This window comes from Sylvia atricapilla, chromosome 4, assembly GCF_009819655.1.
Source record: "Sylvia atricapilla isolate bSylAtr1 chromosome 4, bSylAtr1.pri, whole genome shotgun sequence".
NCBI classification, from domain to species: domain Eukaryota; kingdom Metazoa; phylum Chordata; class Aves; order Passeriformes; family Sylviidae; genus Sylvia; species Sylvia atricapilla.
The window spans coordinates 49910568-49937126 of record NC_089143.1 but is presented as its reverse complement, the minus strand read 5'-3'; the positions used below and the strand labels follow the sequence as shown (position 1 = coordinate 49937126).

General features: G+C 38.7%; 1 protein-coding gene across 1 annotated transcript in view; it reads left to right on the top strand.

The window, feature by feature from the left end:
* BANK1 (B cell scaffold protein with ankyrin repeats 1) overlaps positions 1-26559 on the top strand; it is a 135474-nt gene that overhangs the window by 83034 nt on the left and 25881 nt on the right. The window lies entirely within an intron of this gene.

Below are 26559 nucleotides of genomic sequence, written 5' to 3'. Positions count from 1 at the left end.
GTGATCTCCCATGTGATCCATCTAAAACAAAAAACGAGAGAAGAGACAAATATTGACATTTCCAGGCCAAAGATTAATTCAGATGACCAGATCTGTCAGGTGTTGTGATCACGGTGGCTGCATATGTTGTCAGCCTGAAATGGTATTTCTATCCTCAGACTGTTAAGTCTATCAGAAAATTGTGAAACAACTGGGAAGTTTTGAATAATCTGCTCCCAATTCTTACACAGTTATTTTACAGATATGCTATCTTGGGAAATAATGTAGTGGGAAAGGTAAGATACTATAATGTGTAACAATTTGGAATTAATATTCATCACCACTTTCAAGCCATGCAATTAAAAGAATTTTTTTTTGTTACACCCTTTTCCTGAAAAAACACTTCAGCCTAATTAATGGAAAGCCATACATTCATTTTTTCAGTTGCAAGGACAAAAGCAGTTGTCAGAGATTAGTAGCAACATGTCTGTTTTGAATGGGGACTGGCTCTGAAAGCCCATTTATTCATTTTGCTCCTCACAATACTCATTCTTGCCTCTCTTATGATTTCTGAGCTTACTGCATATCCCAGTGCTTCACTTCACTGAAGCATGAAAAAGACCCGGGCTTCTGATTTTCTCGATTCAAGGAGCTCCTAGCTGTAAAATCCATTTGCTGATTGTTCTGCTCTCCAGGGCCAAACTGTAGTGAATGTATTCTCACTGGGTGCGATTTCACAACAAAATGCTAAACTATTTCAGTGCTCTATTCTAGTGGAATATATTTAATAGTGTTTTTTGTACTTCAGCAGAAAAATGAGCTGAGGACATACTAGCACCAAAACACAGCTGCATTGCTCACAGTGTTTTTTAATAAAGGAGCTCACTGGCATTGACTCAGGGTCACAACAGGTCTCACTGTGGCAGATATTTGCTGGGGCTTATATCACAAAGTCTGGACAGTGCTATGAGAAAATGAAAACAGGCTTGCCAGCTTCCACTGTGCTCATTTACAGCCGTTTGACTGGCAGGCATGTTTTGATGTCTCATTCTCAAAACCTGGATTTCATCTGAGAAGTAGTTCGGCATGTTAATGTTTCATATGTTATGTTTCTATGTTATCTGGAACAAAAGAAGTTGTGTGCCTTTAAATGAAGTTATGGTACCTTGCTTAATGGCAGCTCCAAAAGTGTTTGTTCCTGCAAAAATGAGGAGACCTGATTCAGCAAAAGTCTCTGGCCCAGATTCATTGCAGTTCACTGCTGAAATTGAAAGCAAAGTATGCAAAATTCATAGGCTCCTGTCTAGCTGTATGCAGTGGGCTCACAAAAACATCTATGACTCTAAAAATTATAAGTGTTTTTGATGGGACTTGAATATTTAAGTTCTTTGAATGACAGTGATTTTTAAAAACTTTCCCTGATTTTATCCCTATAGGTGGGCTGTAACTTTTGTATTATTTTTAACTGATAGGCTGCCAATAAAAGTGAAATCTGAATCAATTAGATATTTTACCTTGAAAGGAATTCTTGACTTTTCAGAGAGGAATTTATAGAAGTCCACTGACCCTTTCACACAATGATGGCAATTGTGGTGGTGATATTCCTTTCATTCAAATTTGTGGGAAAAATCTGATCCTTGAGACTTTGCTGCATTTTTTGGGTGTTTGAAGGTGAAGAAGCAGAAACTGATCCTGCATGACAGCTCCGTGATGTGAATCATTAAGGACTGGTGTTGATTTCATTACAACTCTTTGATCTGCAGTGAAATTGCTACTCTGTAAATCAGCTGAGGGTTAGGCTGAAACAACACAGGTGAGTTCAAAACACAAGGTTTTCTTGACAATAAAAGCAAGTGCAGACTAGCACAATATTTGTAGAGAAACATTGAAATTATGATTTGGCCTATTCAGCACTACCATGGAAATACTACGATACAGATTACAGATACGAGCTAAAAGGGCAAAGCAACCAAAATAATTGTGTTTTATTTATATTACTCCACATCCCCCTATTGAAATGTAGAGTTTTCTAAGGAGTGTGTGGCGTAACATGATGCTACTCTGTATGGTGAGAAAGTTTAAGGTTAGGTGAATTTTATAAACAAAATACTGTCATGCTGACAAAAATTATTCCATGATTTTATGACTTAGAAAAAGTTACTTTGTGTTCCAGGTCCTGGAAAATAATTTATTACATCTCTTAAGCAGGAATTTTTAATGTGGATAGAACTGAAGAATGTTGTTTGCATTTTTATATTTTATAATTCAGAAACAGCCAGAAGGATTTTTATTACTTTTTTTTAAGTTCCCATGAATAAAATACAGTTCTGTCCAAGAGCTTGACAATACTGTCGAGAAGAAGTTTTAACATAAAGTAGTATTGTTATGGACCTTTTTATTGCTTGGTGCGATTTACTTAGGAAAGTCACATCCCTCAGAGCAAGATTTGTGTCAGCCCAAGAATTTCTAGTTTATTTTGGAAAAGGAGTTACTATTACATGAGCACTGAGCCAGATCTTTTAATTAATTTGTAATCACACTACAAACAGCGAGTATAGGTAAAATTAGGATTTCTTTATCAGTCTTGGGGCAATACTAATGCAGTTTTGTCAGAATGCATGCTTTTGTAAGAACTTGATTTACACAAGTAGTGTTTTTCAGCAATGTGTCTATAGGTAGGGGATAGAGGCATGTTGAGGGGCAGGGAGTGGGCAGGTAGGCATCCCTCCATCAGCATCTCTCTGGTGCAGGAGCTAGAGAGCACTGGGTGAAACCAGCAAGAGCTGAGTTTAAAACATTGTTTTTTTGCAGAGCAGGTATTGTACTTCTGAAAATTATTCCCACAGGGTGTTGTGAATGCTCAGAGTTTAAAAGTGTGTCCCTTAGGTCAGTCGGAGGTTGGGTTAGTACTCATAGCAAGTTAATAAGTAGAGGGAAACAGGAAATCTCTTGAGCTAAAGCGTAGTTGATACCGAGAGTATCAGAGGTGTTTATGTCCTGCTAGAACTGGTTTGAATTAGTCTGTTCATTTTGGTTTTCTAATGGAATTGAATGTTTTAAGACAGTTTGTTTGCCCTGGGATACCAGCTGGGTTGATGAGTAGTACACAGGGCTCTAACAGGGCAGCGCATGGGGGCTACACCGTGCTGTCACAAGAAGGACTTGCGACTGGATCTTATACCAAACCCTTCTGACACTGACCCTTGACTGACTTGTTGTGTGGAAAAGGAAAGTGGGCCCAGACTCATTAATATTCTTTGTTTCTGATGCTCTAAAAGCAGAATCTTCCTGTATGGTTTCACCTTGATAAAGGTGATTACTTGATCCGCAAACTAAGAAGAAGCAAAGACACTTAACAGCATTTACATTTCAAAGAGCAGAGTAGAATTATGCCTCTTGTGAGATACCAGTTCAGTATTTACAGCAATGTTTTTTGACAGACACCCAGAAATGAGTGCTTGTGTAGATTTTCATAAAGTACTGTGTCTTTAACCACAGGTCTCCTGTGGTTAGAGTTTTTTCCTGCTTTATTCAGGTGACTGTGTAAATTCTTTAGCTGAGCCAGTTTGCTGTGCAGTTTAAGATCTGGGGCTTTTCTGATTTCCATATGTACAAGAACAAGAAGTGAAGGATAAGTTTATAGGGAGTCTTTTTTTTGATCAATAAATTTTGGTGCAAAGTTTCACTTGCAACATAATCTTTTGAAATACATAGTTTATTATATATTACCATTGTTGTGATTTTAACTTTGTCATTATTTCTTCTTGTCTGCTATTTTTATGGAACTGTCAGATCCCCAGATTAGAAGAGCCTATTGGCTAGAATTCTCCTATTAATCATGTTTTGCTACTTGTTTTATTGTTTTTGTTAATTTATCATGGAATTTATTGTTTTAGATCAGAAAACTTAATTGAGCTCACATCTTGTAGTATATGTCTTTCTTGTTAAGACTATATTAAAAACTATTCTCTCCTGAAGAAAATGTATCCACAAAATTATAAACAATGGAAGCAATTAAAAGGGTTGCAAAAGTATTCATTATCAGTAGATGACACAAGCTCTGCTCTGCGGTGCAGCATTACTTGTACAGGATTCTATTTTGAGTGTGTCAAGGCAGAGATTTGCATTGTAATGGAGACAGTATGAAACGAGGGTCCTCTACATGTTGGATTGTTACTTAACAAAGGGGCTTTGTTCAGAGCCCAGAGTGTTTTGCTTTAAAGAGCTGATGGTGAAATAGTGCAGGACAAGTCTACACTTTGTTGCTGCAGAGTAGGATGGGAGGGTGTATGTGGGCTTCACACATACATGCACCTCTTAAGCTTTAAATTTTTCTTCAGCTGTTTGCTTTGGCAAAGCTGAGTTGGATTGAGCTGTGTTGAGTAGAAATTGCTTCAATCCATGCAAGAACTGGAAAATGCGGCTTCCCTTGCACATCAAAGTAGGCACAGAGGTAGCCAGAGTATTCTGCAGAAACTCACCCTGGGAGCTACAATTTCATCTCAACCTCAAAATGGGAGAGTGGCTTTTAATTCCCATTTCTTCCTTTAACAGTCCCTAAAGTGTTCCCTGTAGGATTCAGTGTTTCACATCTATCTACTCTCGCCTGGATTTTACTACTCTGTAGGCTGGAGTGGGAGGAGGGGGGGGTTCACCACTCTAGTGTTTTTAGGAAAATGAAGCAGTTTCATTTTGGGCAATTGAGGCAAACCTCATGGTCTATTTGCAGGCTTTGGGAATGCTGCGTTAGTGTCCCATGTCCAGTCACCACCTGGACAGGAAAACCAGGCAGTTGTGCAGTGGTTTGGACTGTGCTGCATAAGCCTTCAGTGAGTTGGTTTAGATGTTTCTGTGCAGAAGTGACACACCATGCACGTCTGTGGCTACTTCACATTGATTTTGAAGTTTTTCGTAGCCTTGATTGCAGACAAAGCAAGAGCTTAGTAGAGACTGCTTAACATCAGATAATATTTGCTGTTTCTTTAAATACTGAGAAGAAGTGAGGCTAGCTATTCTCTTGCTTTAACTAGGATGCCACTTTTTTTCCCAGTACGCTGAATTGATATTTTGGTAAGAGAGGGAATCTGAGTTTGTGATATAGCTCAAAATGTAGGCTGAATGCAAAGGTAACCTGAGACCAGAACAGAATGTAAACAGAGCTTTGAAGCAACTTGAGTTGATCAAAACCTGTGAAAGTAAATGCTAGGCATGTGTTTGACTGCAGCTCTGAGACTAGTTGCCCCTAGGAAGATACACACACCAGTCTGTCATGGAGTCATTGTATTTGTTTCTCCTTGTTTTCTTCTAATTTAGAGTAATTTGGGATAAAAGTGGATTTTTCACAGGGAACAAAAAAATCTTACTGGCAATGTGAATGTCATTCCACTGTGTCAGAATTAGCAGTCTGTGTGTGTGTGAGTTAATGTAACCAGTCAAGAAAATAGGGATGAATTGGGACAGTAGGTTATGCAACCAATTGTAAAAGTTGTGTTACGTATCTCAGTTTCAAAGCAGTTAAAAAAACCACTCTGAGCAATACCAGTAGCCATGAATATAGTCCATTAAATTCCCTGAATAATAATTGGACTTCTAGTCAAGAGGTACAGAAGTAAGTAAGTGGACTGGTATTCTCAGTTTAATAAAGTGTCAGACTCTCATAAGGCCTCTCCTCAGATGACATAAATTGTTTTCATTACTCCAAATTGCTATCTGAGGGTCTGTCCCACAGGATATAACACAGTCAAGGGCCGTGTGCACAGTCACAAACATTCAACATCTTTAAGTTACAATGGTTGCTTAGAGAGAGCCTTCTATTTTAGGTTTGTATAGTGTCACTCCTTACTGTGTTAACTTCCAGCTTTCAGCATAAGAATTGATAGCAATAGTAAGGTCCCTTGTGGAACTTTTATCTCCTCTCAGTGAAATCTCTGATGGTTTGTTTGCCGTTGTTTGGGGTTTTTTGCGGGAGGGGTTGGTTTGTTTGGTTGGGGGTTTTTTATTCTTTCTTTTTTTAATGCTTTATTGAAATTTCATTATTGTTTCTTTGTGCTAACTAAGGTATGATTTTGAGAGATGGAAGCACAGCTAGAACACAGACAAAGCAATGTGTTGAATGCCACAATATAAATACAAAAAGACTGTGTTTTCAGAAGGAGAGCAAACTTTGCACTCAGTATGAGCTTATAACTCACACATACTGTGCTGCACCCTACTATCCTTTTTAAGGTCATCACCTTGTTAGTAATCTTGAAGAATCCTAACACCAATAGTAGGGAAAAAAATCATGGCTTTGACCTAAATTCCCACCTGGCACACAGTTCCTGCTGATGGGAGTGGTGGCATGCTTGGATGCACACCGTGCCTCATGGCCCTCTGCTTCTGGGTAATAAATAGGTTTCCAATCAACCTGCAGACCTCATTCCCTTCTGTGATTGTGGAGACATTAGTGGTAAATGCATGGCTTCCAGAATAAGAGTCTCTTGTTAGACAGCAGCTGAAAAATACATAAAGGCTGAATTTACATTACAGGGCAGATACCCTGCAGAGTGTGTCTCAGTCTGGATTCCCAGGCAGGATCTCTTGGTGGGAAATGCAGAAGTACATGTGGGAAGGGTGCAATTGTGCTTGCTGGTCGGCCCATTCTGTGGTCACTGGAAGTGATCTAGACAGATAAGAAAACTGATTTCCAGGCAAAAATGGCCTCGGGAACAACAGTCTTGAAACAATTTCACATGCAAGTTCATTCTATGGCCTTCCATAATTTTTAGCTATTTTAGGTTGCTTTTGTGTATCTCTATCAGCTAGATTATTTTCAACACTCTTAACACTTTAAACCCTGTTGAGAACAGAGTTTTCGTGCCTTTACTCACTGTCAAGTAGTCTTTTATCTTGCTAACACTTGCATTGTAAAATACAAGAATATAATACTATCTGTTGAAAATGAGGCTGTTGGAAATAGATTCTACAGTAAAGATACTAATTGTTGAACCTTGCACCCAGCTTACTGCTAAATTAATGTTCTATTCCTTTTGTCATTTTTTTATGGGCCTGATAATATCTTCTCCCAAATTGTGAAGCTCATCTCCTGATGCTGTTGGAGTAACGTCAAATTCCTGCTGAAGATAGTTGAAAAACTCCTATTAACTTATTTGGTAGATAGGGCAGAGGCAAGGTTTTCACTACAGATCTTTAACAAGCAGCCTTCTGTCTTTGTTTAATAAGCTATTCCACGTGCTTAGTTGATAAAAAAAAAGGTAGCAATTTCAGTGTGGTTAGTTGGAGAAAAGAGGGCAATGGCTTTGTGAGGAATGCGTGTTGGGTGGTGTATCTGCAAGGTAAACTGGCAGCCAGTGTTCTTGCCATCTCAAGTAAGAAGAAAAGGGAGTAATCCTAAATAAAAACAGCACTGCGTTTTGTATTGCAGGTGTAAAATTCACGACTGGATGTAGGGCGGAGTTTGAAAAATTTTTTGTCACAGTCTGGAAACACTAACAGCCTCTCTAAGAACAGAGACTGAGACATGAGTCTAGTGCTCATCAAGTCTCCTGTTGTAGACAGTTTTTGCCTGCAGGAATCAAAGAAGAGGAAAGAAATTGTCTCATTTTCTCTTAATTTCTCAACTGTCCACTCATGGATGCTCAGAGACTAGAATAATTCAGGGGAGATGGAGGGATTAGTGGGGCTTACAATTAATAACTGGGAGATAAGAATCTGGCTGTAACTGCAGATTTTGGGGGAAAATATGTAAGATCTGGGTACTTTGAAAGATGCTGTGTTAGAAGGTCAAATTGTACTGGATTTGAGCTCTGATGGAAACAGCAGAACAAATCCATACATACAAGTCCATCCATTTGCTACAGCAAAATACAGCTGTCACAATTAGCTTCATGTAAAGCAAAAGCACCTGCTCTGGGCATGCTCTCCAGGTTGGTCTCGTGGTATTAAAATGGGAGGGAGAGGATGGGGCTCTGGGTTCAGTTGTGCAGTGTGGGGCTTCTCTTCAGTGCTGGGAACTGAGAGTCTACAACAAGCCTGTGAACCATAGAGAATGGTCTCTTTCTTGGCAGTCTTTTGTTCCTATATTGTTATAAAATCTGCCAGGGAAAAGAGGGAGAGTATCTGCAATGCCAGAGAGCAAAAATAACAGGTCATTTTAACTGAACACGTATTTAGAGTGATATTTTACAAAAAGTTGGCTGTTGCCCCAGACAGATCATTCCTTGAGTCTGAAACACAGAGGAGTAGTAACTTAGCAACAGATCAGGTGATGGGGCTTGGCTGACCTAAGGAGGCTGATGGAAGAGTCCCCAGGTGAGGAGGAGGGGGTTATAAAACAGAAGTGGTTGAAGTAGCGAGGTTTGGAGAGGAGAAGGGAACAGATTGCCGTAAAAAGGGGAAACTGGTGGCCTTTTCTCTAGAAAAGTTGTGTGTTGAACCTCTGACCCAGCCCCAAGGAATGCTGAAATATGGCAAGGAATTTGGAGTGCAGTAGGGCATGCAAGCATCTGTTGTTTCACAGATATTTGTAATTTTTTTAATGTTACTTCATTCGGTAAAGAGTCTAGACACCTTGAAAAATTCAGAGATTGTATGAACTTTAAATTGTCCCTTTAAGCACACGGTTGGAGCTCATGACAAATTACTGCCTAAGGAATTACAGGGTCTCAGGAGCCAGCCGTGCTTCTACAGCCCTCACACTGCAGTCCTGGGAAAGGTGTTATAACCAGTCTCTACCAAGCAAGAGCACCAGAAAGAAACTGGAGGTTTTGTAGGGGTTTAAGAGATTAAACCAAGCAGCCTAAACATTGGGGGACACCAAAGCAAAGATGTGGCTGTCTGGCATAGGATATATTTGAGACCATATAGCACCTTGTACAAACAGCTAAGAACTCTAGTTTTCAGAAAAGGAGGAGAATTTGATTCTTCTTTTGTTTATTAGGTTGTGGCGCTTTTCAATACCACACATTTCAGCTTCACATATGTTTTTTTTAGTCATCTTAAAATATTATAGGAGAAGAAAAAAGCCATTTTCTGTCTGTATTTACCAGAACTGTTTTTTATATATCTGCAAAGATAAAAATGCAGGGAAATGGTGTCCCTATTGTGACTCTGAGTAAAAGATAGCATGCTTTTCTTCACCACTGTAGCAATTTTCCAGTGCTAATTCTTGGGTTTAGAAGAGGAAGTTTAAGTGGTGATGTTTGTGGTTGACAGGAGATAAAAATGGCGTCAGTTCTCTGTGCAAAACTTGTTTGCTTTAGTGGGTGTTGGGGCATGACTTGTGTACTTCTCTCTATTTGTAGGAAGTTGCCTCCCTGTGTTTATACCACTGGTCTTTTTGTTGGTCAAGGAAAGGTCTGCTGCTACCTTTTATTTTGTGTGCAGAGAATTGTTCTGCATTAAACTTGGTCAGTACATCAGGATGGCTCCTCGATTTCCCACTAGAGCTCCCACTGGATTTTCTCATTTCTGGTGTTTCCAGCTCTTTCCCAAGGGTCACAGCAGCTATCACCACATACTCTCAATGTCTTTATTCTTTTTGAACCCCACAAAAGAAACAAAAACCTTGTCTTCAGCTTGGTCTGCTAAATATAAAGGACTGGAGATGGCTGTGCTGCTCCACTGATGTTTAAGGAATTACTACCTTTTTGAAGTACTGCTTGTAACACAGGAACCGTTTATTTTCAGCCGCAGATACCACAAATGGTGCCATAAATATCCCATATGTGTACAAAGCTCTCTTTTCATATGAAGAACATGAACTATCTGACTTGCCAGATTTAAGGTTTGAGGGTTATCTTCTCTTAAGACTGCCTGAAGAGAAGGCATAATATTCTGACTATTACATTGAAAAGCAACATAGCTTCGTTTGAATGTTAATTTTTCTTGCTTTATAAATTGCTTTCTTTTTTTAATGGTTCTCCTTCTTGTCTCTCTGTTTAATTTTCTCTGGTTTTGGTGGCTATTTATACTTTTCTGGTAAATCTTTCACTGGTTTGGAAAATTTTTTTTCTTTTTTTTTTTTTTTTTTTTTTTTTGTTTTCTTTTTTCCTATTTTTCCATTTTCTGTTTTTTCCTTTTCTTCTTCCCTTTTTTTTTTCGTTTTTGAAAATGCGTGTTGTGTAGTGACTCCTGTGCTTAAAACATTGCAACAGTTGACAACAGTGACAGCTTTGCTACTGAATATGAAAGAGAATTAGGTTTATTAAAATTTTTTTACCTTGTAATTCAGTGAAAGCCTGTTCATATACACCCCACAGAGATTTTCTGTGGCTTGGGTATTCCACAAATGTGATGATGCAGATGGACTTCTGTAATTACACTGCATTATTACATTCTGTATGTTATTTTCAAGTATGCACAGTATTTCAGATTGTGATATCTATATTCACACAGATTAATTTGACAGAAAACTACAATGAAAAATACAATGTCTTTGAGAGACTGGCACCCTTGCTAGATGCTTTGTGAAACGAAAGGTTCATACAAAGAATTTCTCCGGCCACTTTTTCTGTTCTGGTTATATAGGACATTGCCTTAAGATATACTGGGCTGGTAAAGGATATTCTGGTACATTTATTAGATAAGAGACCTTTAAGGCATTAAACATGAGACAGCTCATTCCCTAAAATTTCTTTCTGTTGGTCTTAATATGTTTCTCCCCATTACCTGCCTCCATTTAACCCAATGGGTACATAGCTTGGGTGTGAGTTTTGGGATACACAATCCTGCACTGAGAACTGTAAGGACAAATTATTTGTTTAAGCTTCTCAAACTGTTTGGAGGCAAAAGAGCTTTACTCCAAGCCTTTTTTGTGCCAATATTTGGAGTTCTGCAGAGCTCTAGTTTAATCTTCTTTTTTCTTACGTTATCAAAAGCAATTTGGATGTTGCATATTTTTTTCTAAACTGTACATTCAGATCTTGAACATTGACAGTGTTTTATTATATAAGGCAATCAAAAAGTTAAACTGGCGAAGAAGGAAAATCTGAACCTCCTGACTAGTTCAACAGCTGAACATGTAGAGCAAAATGAAGTGAAATATGAAAATGTAAATAAAAGGTGTCCCTAAAGCTTCTAAATTGTGTATTTCACTGAATCATGTTGAAGAGTCATAGTTGCTATTTCAGTGTGAAGACGTGGGTTATGATGAGGAACACCATCACTCTTCCGTTAATAATCTCTAAAGGTAACATTTCTTTTCTGTCTCAGATGAGTCTTTTGTGTTAACTTTGGCAATTTCCTACAATGTAATAGTAGTATTAAGTACTAAAACTTCCTCTCCCTAGAAACGTCAATGCCGTGTCAACAAGGCTGTCATTCATCTATTAAGATTTTAACTGAGTCAGTAAACAATCATCCTGAGTTTCTACAATGGAGGACTGCTGAAGTACAAAAACCTCAGTTCAGTCTCTTATGTTGAATCATTTGTTGGTAGATGCTGAGTTTGGTAGCACGTGTTCATCTGTTCTCTCATCCTTCTCTTAAACATTTTATTGCGTCTTCTGTTCACTCACATCGGAGACAAACCTAGGTCACAGAGGACTCCATTGTTTCCAAAACTGTGCAGGAGAGAATTTTGGGGTTTTTTTCAGCTTTGCCTTCTCTAATGGGAAGGGAAAATGGTGTAAGATGTGTGTCCCTTGGGCTATAGAGTCCCGTTCTATGATTTGCTTTTTACAGCATGCTGCCAGGTTATGAGTCATGTACAGATCTTGGGAAGAACTTCCCAAGCAAGAGAATCTGCTTGTATGTCAGTGCTTTTCTCTTTTCTTCCAGATGTGCCAAATCACTGTCATCTTTAGTGAAATGGCTTTTAGTGAAGTGTCAGAATTTAACTTATTCTTTTGGTATTTCCATTGCATCAGTCATACAAAGCACTTGTATAACTCCAGAACCTGCTGTGCTGAAGGGAAGACATCCCATTTGAATTGATAGTGAAGAAATTATTAAATCAGCTGGGGTGTGCTCAGTACTTGTGAGTTTGTTTCCCTTTGTTAACCTAAACTCTCCTAAAGTACAAGAAACACAAGTGCAGTAGTCTCAACTACCCCAGGGTAAGAAGTGTGAACAAATTGCTCATGGAACACTGACCTGCAGGCATGACCAAGATTCAAAGCCCCGAATCTTCTGTACTGACAATCTCTCCTCCTGGCTGGGGTTTGCTGCTCACTAGTTGATCATGAGTTAGCCAGGGCCTGGTGCTCCACAGTGCAGCAAGTCAATGAATTCATGACTCAGGCCCCAAGGTCCTTGTTTATTTCTCACTCTGTACCTCTCTCTTCTGTCAGTCTGTCCTGCCTACCTTGCTGCTGAAGTAGAGACAGCCTGGAAATTGCAAGTTTCATATTAATCTCTGATGTGACTTCATATTTTTCAGGAATGTTTAGGTATTCTTAACCAGTTAGTTGAAGCAAGACATTTGGCCTTTTTAATCTCTCTTGCCACTTTGGTCTCAAAACAAAGCAAAAAAAAATTACTGTTTTTTTTATTCTTGGGTTCCTCAGCATTCATCAATGCAACAATTCAAGCAGCAGTCAGAGAACACAAACCTTTAAGCATTTTAGGCAGGAATGGAAATCTCAATGTGAAATGCACTTGGTTCTTGCTGATTTTCATATTCTTTCAACTGTAATTCCTCTGCAATAGCATTGTGTCTTCCTTATGGTTTCACTAAAGCTTTTGAATTTCAAAACATATTGAATTTTAAAGTTTCCTATTCACACTGCTCACTCATTCCCCCTTAACCAGCAAAGTTCTCGCACTGTTCCACAATTGCCTGCTGTGGCAATAACCTCTCTTTAGCACTAGAGATTATTTTAAAATAAATACACAATAAATCCAATTTCTAAACATGCTCAGCATCACATGTTACTGCATGACGTTACACATACTGTGAGTTTGTTCAGTGAAACGTGAATATCCAAGATTTACCCGTCACAGGAATTGCATGACAGAGTTTAGATGCCTTATTAAATTTCCACAAAAGGCAATTTACACTCCAACAGAGAAACAAAAAGATAAGGCAGGACACTAAGCAGTCAATTGAAAAACAATACCAGGGTGCTGTGGACAGCAGGTAATAAATACAATGCCATCTCTGTCTTTTTTCTTTCTTTTTTTTTTTTTTTTTCTTTTTCTGTTTGTTTGTTAGATTTGGGGAGGGGGGGGTGTTTGTTTTTTTTTTTTAATTACTGCTTGCCAGGGAAACCACATTAAATCAGAGGTCAGCTGTGACAAGTGACCTTCAAGTGATAGTTGATAGCAGTAGTCCATTTGTAAATTTTTTTCATCCACAGACCCATATTTATAGGTGCATTGTGTAGATCTTTAGATTCAGACATTCTTCCTAACTGTTACACATATTTAGAAAAAAAAAATAGATGGTAGAGTTTTGTGTAAAGTGTCACAGTCCCTTTGAGGCTGACACACATTTTACTACAGATGAAGATCTGCCCCAAGAGTGTTGCCCAGCATGCACATGCAGCAGAGTGTGCACAGCATGACTAGCAGAGGCCTCGGGAAAGAAGAAAATGGGACTCCTTTTGTAACTAACTGCTACTCTTCTTCAGTCTGCTGCTTGTGTCCTTTCAGCTTCTAAGTTCTTGTGAAGTTACCCAGTCTTTACACTCAATAGGTACTTTCTCTGTGGTGCTGGGGGCAGAGAAGATGAAGGGGAATGAGGTGGTTAAAAACTGTTGTATGTCCTAATAGGAAAAAAAGAAATTCTCTTCAAAAATGAAAGTGAAAAGGTAGAATCCAATGACTTAATAGTAACTCCAGTATCTCAGTTTGCTTAAATTGCTTTTTTGTTATGTAGTGTGTTATTAGTCATAGTAGTGGCTACAAGGTGTCTGAAAGAGAGATGGGAGCAGGAAAAATCCCCAGTCCACTAATGCAGTACATCCCAGGTTTATTAACATCTCATTTTACAGCAGGCGTGTTTCCAAAATGCAAAGCTTGGCCAACTGCTGTAAATGATAAACCTCAGTAACTACACTTCTGGATCCTGACTGTGGATTAGAAACACGTAATGGACTGAGCAGGTAATTGCAGTAGACTAACATTGCTGGTATTAAATAAGAACATGATGCTGTAGGAAACCCCACACTGGGTGTCAGATGTAGGTTGTTTTGCCCTTTTTCTCTCATGCTTTAGTAGTTTCCTACCTTGTCTCTTTTTGTCGTTAGCTCCTTCTTTTTTGTCTTGAGAACTGAAAGTGCTCACTAAAAAGGTAATATCTGAGATCTGTATTCATGTCAAGTTGTAATCTTGTAGCAGCTGCCATTAAAATGGCTGTCAAATACAGTTTTAGTGAGCTGTGCTTGCTAAGCATTTCCCAATACTGATGTTACTAGCATAAAAGCAGGCTGATTACTCCAGTTTGCTTGGCTCCCCCCATCCAAAATTGAGAAGAAAAACCGTTGCTCACTTTTTTGAACAAAAATTACATAGATCAGAAATTACACAGTTATATGTCTTTTTGCCTCTTTTGAAGCAGAAGTAGGTCTCAATGCAAGTCATACCATCAAAAGTGATTTTTATGGCTTTTAGTAGGTACTGATTTACTTTCTGCAAGCAGCCACTTATTGTATTTGATTCATCAGTCAGGGAATATACTTCTTTCTGATTTATGGAAAATGTTTATATTTGTTTAGCCTTTCCTCAGGTGAGACAGATTTTATGATATACAACACACAATTCAATGCCTTGTGTTGTTTAACCCGTTTCATGTAAAATTCTGAGGGGATACAATGCTGAATTTATTAATCTATCTGCTTTGGGGGATTACATAGAAAGCAGTTACAGTTGAAATCAGGCTGTGGTGAAGAGGGGAGAAAGACAACACCATAGGTCAATAGAATGTTCTTGTCTAGGGGCAGAGACCCCATACCACAGCAGGTTTCGCTAGTTTGTGGTCCCAGGTACAAATCCCATAGATCTACACCCAGAAGAACTGAAAGACCAGGTGACTTCTCAATGTTAGTTTGTTACTGTTCAGTAAGCAAACAAAACTAAGAGAACTAGGTGTTTTCCTTTAGATATGGGAGCATTTCAGAGAGAAATATAAAATCAAAGCAAATAAACCTCTATTTGAGTACCATCTTCTGTTAACTCACATTTTACGCTGTATAATTTTTTGCTCAAACATCAGGAGTTTCTCTTCATAGCCAACAAGATGGTTAGAGAAATGAAGCACCACTCCCACAAGGAAAGACTTGAGAATTGGGATTGTTCAGCCTGGAAAAGGGAAGGCTTTGGGTGACCTAATTGTGGCCTTCCAATGATTGAAGGGGAGCCTACAAGAAAGACAGTCTTTTTACAAGAGCATGTAGGGACAGGACAAGGGGGCATGCCTTCAAACTGAAATAGGATTAGATATTAGATATTAGGAACTAAGTCATTACTGTGAGGGTGGTGAGACACTGGAACAGGCTGCCCAGAGAAGTTGTGAATGCACCATCCTTGCAAGTGTTCAAGGCAGATCGGGTGGGGCTCTGAGCAACCTGGTCTTGCAGAAGAGGTCTCTACCCACAGCAAGGGGGATGATCTTGAAGGTCTCTTTCAACCCTGTCTATTCTGTGATTCTACAATGGAAATATTCAGATGAAACACAAAGTGACTTTGTACTACATAACAAATTATTGAAAATAATTTATTTTGCTGAGTTGCAAGTACTTTTATTGGACTTTTTAAAAGAAACTCACCATTCTTTTTCTCTACTGCTACCTTCTTTCCTCTATTTCAGGGTCTGGATTGTCAGAGAGCTTGTAGAACCCAGGAAGATGAACTTTATATTGCTTGTGTGCTGTATGCAAAATAGACCCAAATTAGATTCTGTTTTCTGTAAATGCAGAGTGTAATCCTGAGACAAAGGATACAGTTTGAAAGTAATAAATATACAGCCATCAAATAAAACCAGCTGTCACTGAAATATATGAAATTAGCAAAGCACATTAAAATGAAATTATTTGTGTGAACACAGTAGTGTAGAGGTCACTGACCAAATGCGTAGATTGTCTTTTTGGGAGAGAGAGAAGAACTTTCATTTAAATTGATGCCCAGAGTTCTCAAAGTTTGCTGGCTGTTGCCAAGTCCTGAAACTTGCTTACAGAATGAAAAAATTCTCTCTATTTTAGGAAAAAAGATAAACTATCAGGCAGAACCTGTCATCTCATTGGCTTTCTCTTACTTTAACTACAATATCACCATCCTTCGGTTCATAAATTTCAAGATGTACCTGAACTGTAAGAATAATGCAGAATGGCCAGAATACTAGTGGCAAGTTTATCATAGTTGAATCTGAAAGCAAATGCATGCACCATGTTTTGATCCATTTAGAGTCAAGCAAAAATAAGAGAAGGATTAAAGGACTGAATTCTGTAGAGGCTCATTATTTATCTGATTGACTAAGGATGTAGTTGACATGATACCTGTTTCAGAGGGTAAAAGGTTTACTTTTTTTTTTTACGTTCCTTTCATTTGCCTTTTACATTTTTCCTGCTTTTGTTTATTAAAAAGTACCTGATATTACCACATGCTGTAGCAGTGTTTTCCCACAGAAGTGCTTCACTAGATAATTTTTGCTGGTTTTTTGCTGTTTTTTGCTGGTCTATGGTTTATTTTTTTGATAGACATAGTTGAATGCAGTACAGGTACTGTACTGTACAGTACAGTACTGCTTATTTCAACTGCTTTTCTCATTCTTTAGCTTAGCTATTGTTTTGGAATGCAAAGATTTTAAGAACCTGAATATAAAAACCTGTATCTGAAAACTCTGACTATTATTATCACATGTATGTGGAACATATTTTAGAAATACCATGCTATTTCACAGATTTAGACTCTTTATCCTATTCCCCTTTAATGCAATATATATTTAAAAGTTGCCTAGATAGAGCAAAACTCCTGCTAGTTTCTGTAAAAGAAGAAAAATTTCTGAGTGTTTACCAAGATTCAGGGCAGAAGAGCAGAATCTCAGAAGTCACCAGAGAATTTAGGAATTTCTGTTACTTGAGTTCAAATGACAATACTGTAACTCTCAGCATCCAAAATGTAGTTCTTGTGCAAAATACATCAGCTGCTGATACGTTAGGGTAGCACTCTGCATTGTATACATAGAAGATGGTAGAAAATGAGGAATGATGATGTGTTGAGAGCCTGAGACCAGTGATAAATCATAAATGTTCTGCCGAAAGCATCTATGCAACTACCTTAGAGTCTGGCCCATGACATCCTTGACAGTAATCTGGAGCACAGGGCTTTGGAACAAACAGTACTGAATATTCTTTTCCTCAGCCAGACCATGCTTTCCTCATTACATGAAAAGGAGCTGAAAGTTGCCTGGGTTGTGACTCCATTCGATGCGTTTACTCAATGCATCCTCTTCCTTTTCTTCCAGATAGTCACTCCTGATTCCTTCAGGAGCCCAAGATGTTGCTAAAGGCCCTTTTTTTTACTCTTCTTACTTAAGCATTAGCTAATTAAGATGACTTAATCTTAAGCCTTCCACAAGTGCTGCTCTTCCACTTGCTCATTACACTTTCAGCTGTATTTTTGTCTAGCTGTTACTTTCTCTGCAGTGTTTGAAACATTTCACACTCATGGATGATTTGTGATCATCCAAAACATAATTATGTCTATACAAAGGCAAAATTCCTACCTGCTTATATAATTTGCGAAGAGAATTGAAGATATTTTCAGAGCTAATGACTTTTTCTTGTCTTGGATTTGGAAAAAAAAAAAAAAACAAACAACTACAAAGCTTTCATGTGTGCCATCTAGGAGAAACAAAAGCAGAAATAAACAAGTATGAGATACAAATTCTGTTCTATTTCCTGTCAGTCAGTCATTTAATCTTTAAACTCCTCTCCCACTTTCAGGGACCTGAGCATCTATGAACTCACTTGCAGCTGAGAGTGTATCAGTACTACTGCTGGTTCCACAGGCAGTGCACACCGGCAGAAAATTGCCACTTAAAATTAGTATTTTAATGAACTGATCTCAGCAAATGTAAAGCAAAATCTCCCAGGCAATAAAGAAATAAGTGGAGGGAAAATTAACAACGCTGAAATTCACCAGATGGATGGCCAGCAGGTGCTGGCTTGGCAAAGGAGTGGAGCTGGTTCAGGTTTTAGTCCCGCAAGCTGCCACAGCTCTTAGGGACAGGGCCTAGAGGGACTCAGCAGTGTTAGTTTTGTGGTTGGACTGGATATCTTGGAGATCTTTTCCAACCTAAATGGTTCTGTGATTCTCTCTCTGCTACTGCTCAATGTGCTAAGGGAGTGATGATTTAGTAACTACACTGAGAGTTCAAACAGTGTAATCACAGTCATCAAGTGACAGAGAAGCTCTCTGGAGAATGGTTATTGCTTTACCCAGGAAAAAAATCAGAAAAGCAAGAAAAAAATTCTTATCCTGCTAGACTGAAAAATTAACCTGTGTGAGAGATGGGAGTGCTTTTGTGGAGTTTGTAATGATTACAGAGCCTGTCAAACAGCAGTGGATATTTTGTTCAGCAGAATCAGTACTCTACAAGATTTGAAAGTCTTTCAAAAATTGTGTGGGTGTGTGAAAAGTGAAGTAACAAGAATTGTCATTAAAGGAGAAATGAGCTAAAATGAGTCTGAGGAGAAATTTTATTTTTGAATGTTCAGAAGAAAAATCCCTTGCTACTCAGTAGATAGATTAGAGAACAGCATAAATGCACAGAAGAGGGAAAGTAAGCACAAATTCTTCAAATGGAGACTGCAGCAATTTGATTTTAAAAAACATATTTTTGTATATACCAGTAAATTTAGTTGTGTGAGTGGAAGTTTCCTTTTGCTTCTCTTGCAGTTAATGTTTCTCTCTCACAGCCATAGTGATGAAGGCTGCATAATAAGTGAGCAGCTATCAACACTCCAAGCCTTTACTTACTCTGGGTCTTTTTTGTATATTTGTTTCCCAGTGGGTGTGAATTCCTACAAAGAGAGGGCGTGCTTTATTCCCCCAGAAACTCAGTGAAAAGCAGTAGTTAAAAAAAGTTGCAGAAAGTTTGCTATATTTGATAGACAAGCATACAAAGTAAGTGTGGAATTGCACAAAATAATGTTGCAAGTAGGGATCAGTTCAGGGATGCTGGCTGATATGCAGTGCAGTAGATGAGCTTGTAATAAATAAGCTTGTAATAAATATTTAGGAAGTTAAATAAGGGAGCCCAGAAAGAATGAAATTATTTAAGATTACAACAGATTATTTCAAATTTTAAAATTCCTTTTTTGCTGTTACTAAAATCTCTGAGCCCAAGTTGGGGATTCATTGATGCTTTAATTTGTTTAGTTTCTTAATACAGTACAAATAATTTGTTTCAGTCATGCATTTGCTCCAGACTCATCACAAAATCATTAGATTTTGGCACTGAAAGCATTTTATTTTTCATTTATTCTATGTTATCTATCTTTAGTAGTTATGTACATTTTATGTACCTTTAGCATAATGGAATGAGAAAACTAGCATTTTGTTATCTTTCAATGTTGTAGAAAACATGTTAGCAGTTGAGAATTCTAACAAATTTCATGCAGAGGGAATTTTACAAATTGCTCTGAATGTCACAGTATTATCTTTATTGTCATCCTGTGTCCTTGCTTGGTTTTGTACCTATTTAGTATCGGGGGTTTATGTTCTAATTTGTTAAGATTAGTGTAATCAGCAGATAAGTATGCTTGTCCACCAGATCATGTGATACTCCTGATTTGAATTAACATGGAAAAAAGTACAAAGTGTTGGGTTAAACTGAAACCCATACAGGTAAATGAAGCAATTATGCACACACCTATGACCCCAAAAAGAAATCTGGGAATGATACTGATGCAGTTTTACACAGCAGGAACATGCATTTGAAGGATTCAAAAATCTTGTGTCCTGCTCAGGTAGAATCAGAAGGGAATTTTAAAGATCATCTTGTCTAACCCACCTGCCATGGGCAGGAACATTTTCCACTTCCAGATTATGTTGCTTAAAGCCCTCTCCATCCTGACTTTGAACACTTAAAACTGTTGGGAGTTAAATGGATTTGTGTCTAAGGCAAAAGGGGATAGGGGTCATATATATTCAAGATTCAACAACGCTGCTATGTTTATTATGTCCAGACATCTAATAAAAAGCCACATGGTGTAAGCAGCTGTGTGAGGAAAGCATGAAGGGTTTGCAATAAGTTATGACTGCGTGCTACTCTAAAAAGTCATTCTGAGTAACAGATCAGTCATTGCCTGTTGTTCCTAGAATGAGCAGAATTTGTTTTATTCAAAAACAAGTACTGATATAAAATACCTGTTCTTTTTGTGGTCTAACTTGTGTGGCACACACAGTTTTAAGCCAGTTGCCTTTTACCCAGGTGGCTAATGGATGTTAATGATACAGTGAATCCTGACTTGATTGATACTGTGAGGCCTCAAGAGGGAAGGGAAATTGTAGGAAACATAACATTGAAAGGCATCAGTGAGAAAAGTCCCAGGGATTTCTAATGCCCTCAATCTTTTCCTGTAAACAAGTAGAGCAGAGAAGGGTCTTCTAATTAATTTCTGAGAGTTGGATGCACTGGTCTCTGTGGCTCAGCAGTGCTGCTGCATGTGTAGCTCCTGGGCACAGCCTGAGATGTGCACGAGTGCAAGGTGTGGTGTGGGGCAGAGGCTCTGCATTCTCACCTGTGGTGAAGCAGAGGGCAAAGCTGACACCCAGCTGGGCAGCAGGGTGGAGTACACAGGGCTGGCTCAGCCATGCTTCCTGAGAGGGCAGACTGTCTTGCACATCAGCTTGCTCTGACACATGAGGAGCAAGCAGATGGCAGCAGCAGTTTTGGCTGGAAGGATAATATATCCTGTTCTTGGCTTTTTCTAAGACAAGTCTTGCTTATGTCAGGAGAGGCAAATTCAAGGGTTTTAAGGGCTGGATTCAGCCCCTGGACTGTGCAGGGGCTGCTTTAAACCACTGTCTGTTTCTGTATTGCATGGCAGAACATGTGCAGGAAAGCTTCTGTTCTGCCTGGCTCCTCAACCAGATTGGTTTTTGTCTTGGATTGTAACACTGTATTGAATATTTTATTGCACTTATGCTTTAGGGGTTTCTCATTTTTTTTTCCAAGCCTGAGTTATCAAGCAAGCTAATAGGGTAGTAAAGGTGTTTGACATTAATAAAGCTAATGAACAACAATGTTGGAGCTGTCCCCATGCATGCAATCAATTTTATGAAGCTCACTTTTTCAGTCATTTCTCCAGGTGCTCATACAGGACCCTGGAAAAAATGAGTCATAAATACTTAAACGCTTTCAGTACTTTGATGAATATTTTACATTGTAGAATATGTGAATATTAGTAATTAATGCAGACTTGAGAGTTAGAAAAATTTTTATAACCAGAGTAGATGGTCACTAGGCTCAGGGATGCAGTTGGAACTGAATGAAAAAAAAGTGTTTGCCAAATTGCCTGCTTGCATTTCATGAAGAACTGAGAGTACAAATGGAAAATATTTCCCACAGTATACTAGTTCTCACCTCTGCATTCTGGAAAGCTCTGGCAGGGCAGTGATAATGGGCATAGTGTAGACTACACCACAGTGAGAGTGAGAGAAAAGGAGCAAAAACTGAAGACAGATGCCGAATTGAAATATGTTCCTTTTGTTCCAAATTGCCGCACCGAGAGCGTAAGCAGCCAGTGCTGGAAGATCTGAGGAGTGGTATGAGCAAATCACGTGCAGCAGGGGAAAAAAAATCCAACCGTCCAGTTTCTCTGAAAGCAAAAAAACATTAGAAAGCAAATCTGGTATGCCTATGACAAAGAAAGGGAGGAAACACCCAGCCAAGGAAAAGAGTTTCTTCTGTCTTGAGGTCCTGAGATGAGTTACCCTATTTACATCCCCTTTTCTTCTGTGCTTAAATTCACTCCCGGTGGCAGGACATTTTCAGTGTGTTTGTGTACTAGCCCATAGGCTTTTGCTGAGGACCAGGTCACCAGCATCTGCCTGGAAAGGAATACAGCAGGAGACATTATCCAACAAATTTTTAAATGCATCGATAAGGTTTTGATATTTTAAGCGAAGGAAGTGGCTAGAGGGCTCTTTTCTGCGTAAACAAAGAAGAGGAAATCATTGAAGCTGTCCAGACAGGGTAACCTTGGTGAGAGCAATCTAAGATATGTTATTGTATCTAGTTTCTAAGACAAGAGTGAAAAATAACAACATTATAACAGCATTAAAAAAAAAAAAAAAAAAGGCATATCTGAGTGCATACTTACCTCATTGTGAAGGAAAGGTTGAAAGAGTAGCAGGAGAGCAATGCCAAGTAGGAGAATGAAGCTCACAGGAAGTAGAAGTCGTATCAGGTTACTAAGGTCAAGATAGAATTGTACCATAGACACTTAAGAATACTGTGAGAAAGACCAAGGCACAAAATGGATCTAACAAGAAATCAGAAGTAATAAGAAATGTTTTTATAAGGGTATTTTTCAGCAATTCATTGTGAAAATGAAAAGGCTTATTAATTAGTGTCATCCTGCTTCTTGTACTATTCGTACCCTATTAGCAATTTAAATAATAGAAAGATTTTTCAAATTCCTTCCAAGTCCATGATCCAGGGTAGTGATTTATGAGTGGGCACACTCATAATACAGTTACATGAAATTTTGAAGTGTTTGCAGTTCACATCAGCTTCTAGATTTTCAAAGCTGTTGATTTTACTTTTCATAAAGGACTGTTTGCCTTATTGAGATATGCACTGAAGAGAAAAAAAAAAAGAGACAATAGTGCTGGAAGAAAAAGTGCAAGTGAGACCATCTCCTCTTCTAGGTTTTCTTCTCTAATGATATTTAGAGAAAATATTTATTTTCTTTAATGCCCTGACTCTAAAGACATAGACCTCCACATACCTACTTAGTTGGTATCAGATAGTTTTAAAAGCACTGCTGTACATGGATCTGGGCTCAACATGCTCTTGCAGCCTTTCTAGCAAGCCCATATAGACTGTGGTAGCTTTAACCAGCATTTGACAGTTTGTTTCTCGAAGTCCCAGGAGGATCAGGGCTGCAGATCAGCAGAGGAAGAGGGCAGCTGCTGGACTCTTTCAGACTGGTGCATCTCAAGGGAGTCACATGGTAGAAATTGGTGTTTCCTGGTGATCAACAGAGGTTCAACTCTGGGTGACTGGCAATGTTACCTTGTTGCTTAATAGTCAGAAGAGGATGCCTAAAACTGTGCCTGTAAGACAGCCATGCCATGGTTATTCTTTACTCTGAAATGCTGAGCTACAGAGTAGTGGGAGACAGACAAATGAGCAATGCATCTCTTGGCAGAACTGCAAACTTCGAATGTTGGGAGTAGGATAAGAAGGAATGATGTGGTGACATGTTATAAACAAATCAGGCAACCAGATTTGTCTCAGCCTTGCCAGAATAGGCCTTAGTGTGACTGGAGGATATTTTTGGGAAGTCTACTCGCAAGCCTGAATTCTATCCAACAGGCAGCTGGAAATGCCCTAGAATCCAGAAGATCAAATTGCCCTACACAAATCAGAAATTCTTACTTTGTTGCTAGGAATATAGAGTATGGAAATATTTTAGATCTATCTGCTTATATCTTATACACGAGGGCTAATGTGAGCTGTGATTGATATATTTACCTGTGAGTAACTGTTTATAAATGAAGTGCTGATGTCAGATGCTTTCTCGCTCTTGCCATAACTTGATACAACATCACTGTTGGGTCAGATTCCTCTGAATTCTTTAATGTTTCACTCCTCACTATAAATAAGGTAAATGCCCCTAATTTCAATGGTGTCAGCCCTTGCCAGTGTGGATGACTGTGTCTCTGTTCAACAAGCAAAAAATCTTTCAAAAATGTGCCTTACAAAGATGGCTCTTCAGAAATGCATTGTAAAAAATGCTGACAAAATGGTTATAATAATTTTCCTAATGAATTCCTGAGTAAGGTGCTGAGATAAATCAGTTCAGGCTTTGTATAAGAGGAACGGCTTTGAGGCTATTAAAAAGCTTTACGTTTTTGAAAGTCAGTTAATCAAGACAGTTAAAATACGTAAGTGAAAGAAAATTAGGTATCTACATTTTGACATTGAGAGGTGGCATTTAATCTTAGGACTTGAAATTTCAGTCTCTCAGAGGACTTTCAATGCATGCCAGCATTCCTGTTGCATCCTGAGGTAAAAAAATTATTTTGCTTACTCATAAACTAGTTTCAAACATTCAGAGCCCTTTTCCATAGTCTGTTGTGAGCAGTTTTGTGCTGAGAGCAACAACTTTTTTTAACCTTTTTTTTTTTTTTCGTAATGCTGGTTTCCAATTAAGCTAGTTTGTGCTTTGGAAGGTGGCTTGACATCCATAAGAAATCTCTAGAATAAATCAAAAATCCATTTTCAGCCAAAGAGGCTCGAATGACTTGGAAGTTCAGCTATGCTACTACATTCAAGTTTCATGGCTCAGCCCATATAAGACACTTCAAACTTAAAAAGCAATGGGCATTCATTCAGGGCATCATGGCAAGGTTTGCAAGCTGAGCCATGGCATTATTCCAGTTTAATTATGTTGCTTTGCATTCTTAAGTAAGGACACTTTCCACTGCCTTTGGAGACACTGCAGAATTTTCAGCTGCACAGTGTCGACATGCTCAGTGTCAGAGGAGACTTCTGTCAATAATTTATTCATTATACAGAATTTTTTTCTAGTGTAAACATATTTGGTTAAAGACTTTCCATCTGTTCAGCTTTTCTGTGTCTCACAGGTCCAGGAGACTTTTAGAAAGTGTAGTCAGGGGCTAAACTTCTGAATTGCATCCTGAATACCCTGACTAAGCATTATCAGTGGAGCAGCTATAAACTAGCAGGGCAGCTGACTTGCAGTCTTTTGAAACCTTCAAATTTCATCTTGAAAGAATTTCCTGGGTGTGGTACTCCAGTGTCATAGCAGGAGAACTTAATATATCTAGCTCTCTCCTTGCTTGATTTCTTCTACACCCATCTTCTCTTCACAGGAAACATATCATAGTCTTTTTTTACTCTCACAATGTACACTTACTTATATTTAGCACATGCAAGCCTAAATCTTTTGAAAATATTCTGAAAAGCCCTGACTTTGGAGCTTTTGAGAGGTATCCTGTGCTTGTGAAGCATAAAGGAACTACATAAATAATAGGGAAGTTTAAGAAAAATTAGATTTTCTCTCTGATGCACACATAATATAGGCACAGGAGGCAGAGATGAATCCTCTGTTACTGAAGGTGAGTATGGCTGTGTAAAGATCCAGGAGTGTTTGTAAAGCAGCAGAGCAAGCCAGGAAGGCACTGTTGGACAGTCTGGTAGCTGCAGTGTCTTCAGACTGGTAGTCAGGAAATGGCTGTGTAAAACAGCAGCGGGGAAGAAGGTGTTCTCAGTTCCCCAGAAAAACCTATTTCTCAAAATATTCTCCTCTTTCATGCAGTGAGAACTCTGTACCTGGGGAGTGGCTGTGGGTGCCAGGAGGCAGGAGGATACTTGGAACAAACTTCTTGACAGTCTGGCATGAGCTTCTGAGAATCATTTTCTGTACCATGCAGAAGGGTGTAACTGCTTATCAGCTCTTCCTCTTGACTTTACTGTCCACTATTCTACTTGTAATTAATCTTGCACTTGTAATTATCTGGATGATATATGGACCATGCTGTTTCCCTACCTGCTTTGAGTTTGATGTGTTCAAACCCCTGGAATTAACATTTTGTAATTCAAAACTCCTGATTAATTATTGAGGGCTCCGTTGTGTCTATAGAGGATAGTTTCATATCACACTTACATGAGAATCAAGGTCCTGCTAGGTTTCTTAAAAAAACCTGACACTTTTTGAAATTCCAGTTGTTTCAGCAATTAACAAATGTGTGTTCTATATTCTAGACAGCAGAACTGTCTGGAGTTGAATCACAGGCTTGCTTTGCACTGGTGGGCAAGAGTTTGTACCTCTTAAGCTTGTGGTAATACACTCATAATGTTTTAGAGAACTGTCCCTTCTGACCCTCCTTGGGCTAATTTTGCATAGCGCTGTGTGAACATAGCAGCTTTCTAGAGGAACAAAATACCACTGTGCCACATTTGGTCAATGAGGTAGAACTCCAAACATGCTTTGCAGTCCCATTTCTGGTTTTTCAATGCACACGTGGCTTTTGGTACAAACCACTGCTTGTAATGAGCTCCCCAGAGATTTCTTGCACCCTTGAGCTCTCCAGTCACACCCTATGTACTTCGTGTTTTTCTGTTGCTGATCTTTCTCTTAATCTTTGATTGCTTCACAGTTGGGAACAGAGTTGGGAACTTCCTGGACAGCCCAGCAAAGTGCTAGGGAAAGGTCAATGAGCTTAAATCCTTTCTGTGCAAACTTGGTGTTTGGTGTCAGAACATTGTGTCCTTTCTCTGTGTCCAGAGATACAAAGACCTTTTGCCTGCAGTGTGTATACCAGTACACAGCTGCAAATGCATGATGGTTGTCTTCACTTTCCTCCTAGCAGAATGCTGTGTATTATATCTACAGCAAATGTGAATGCAGGAGGTGATACTACTAAACCAAATATTCTCCT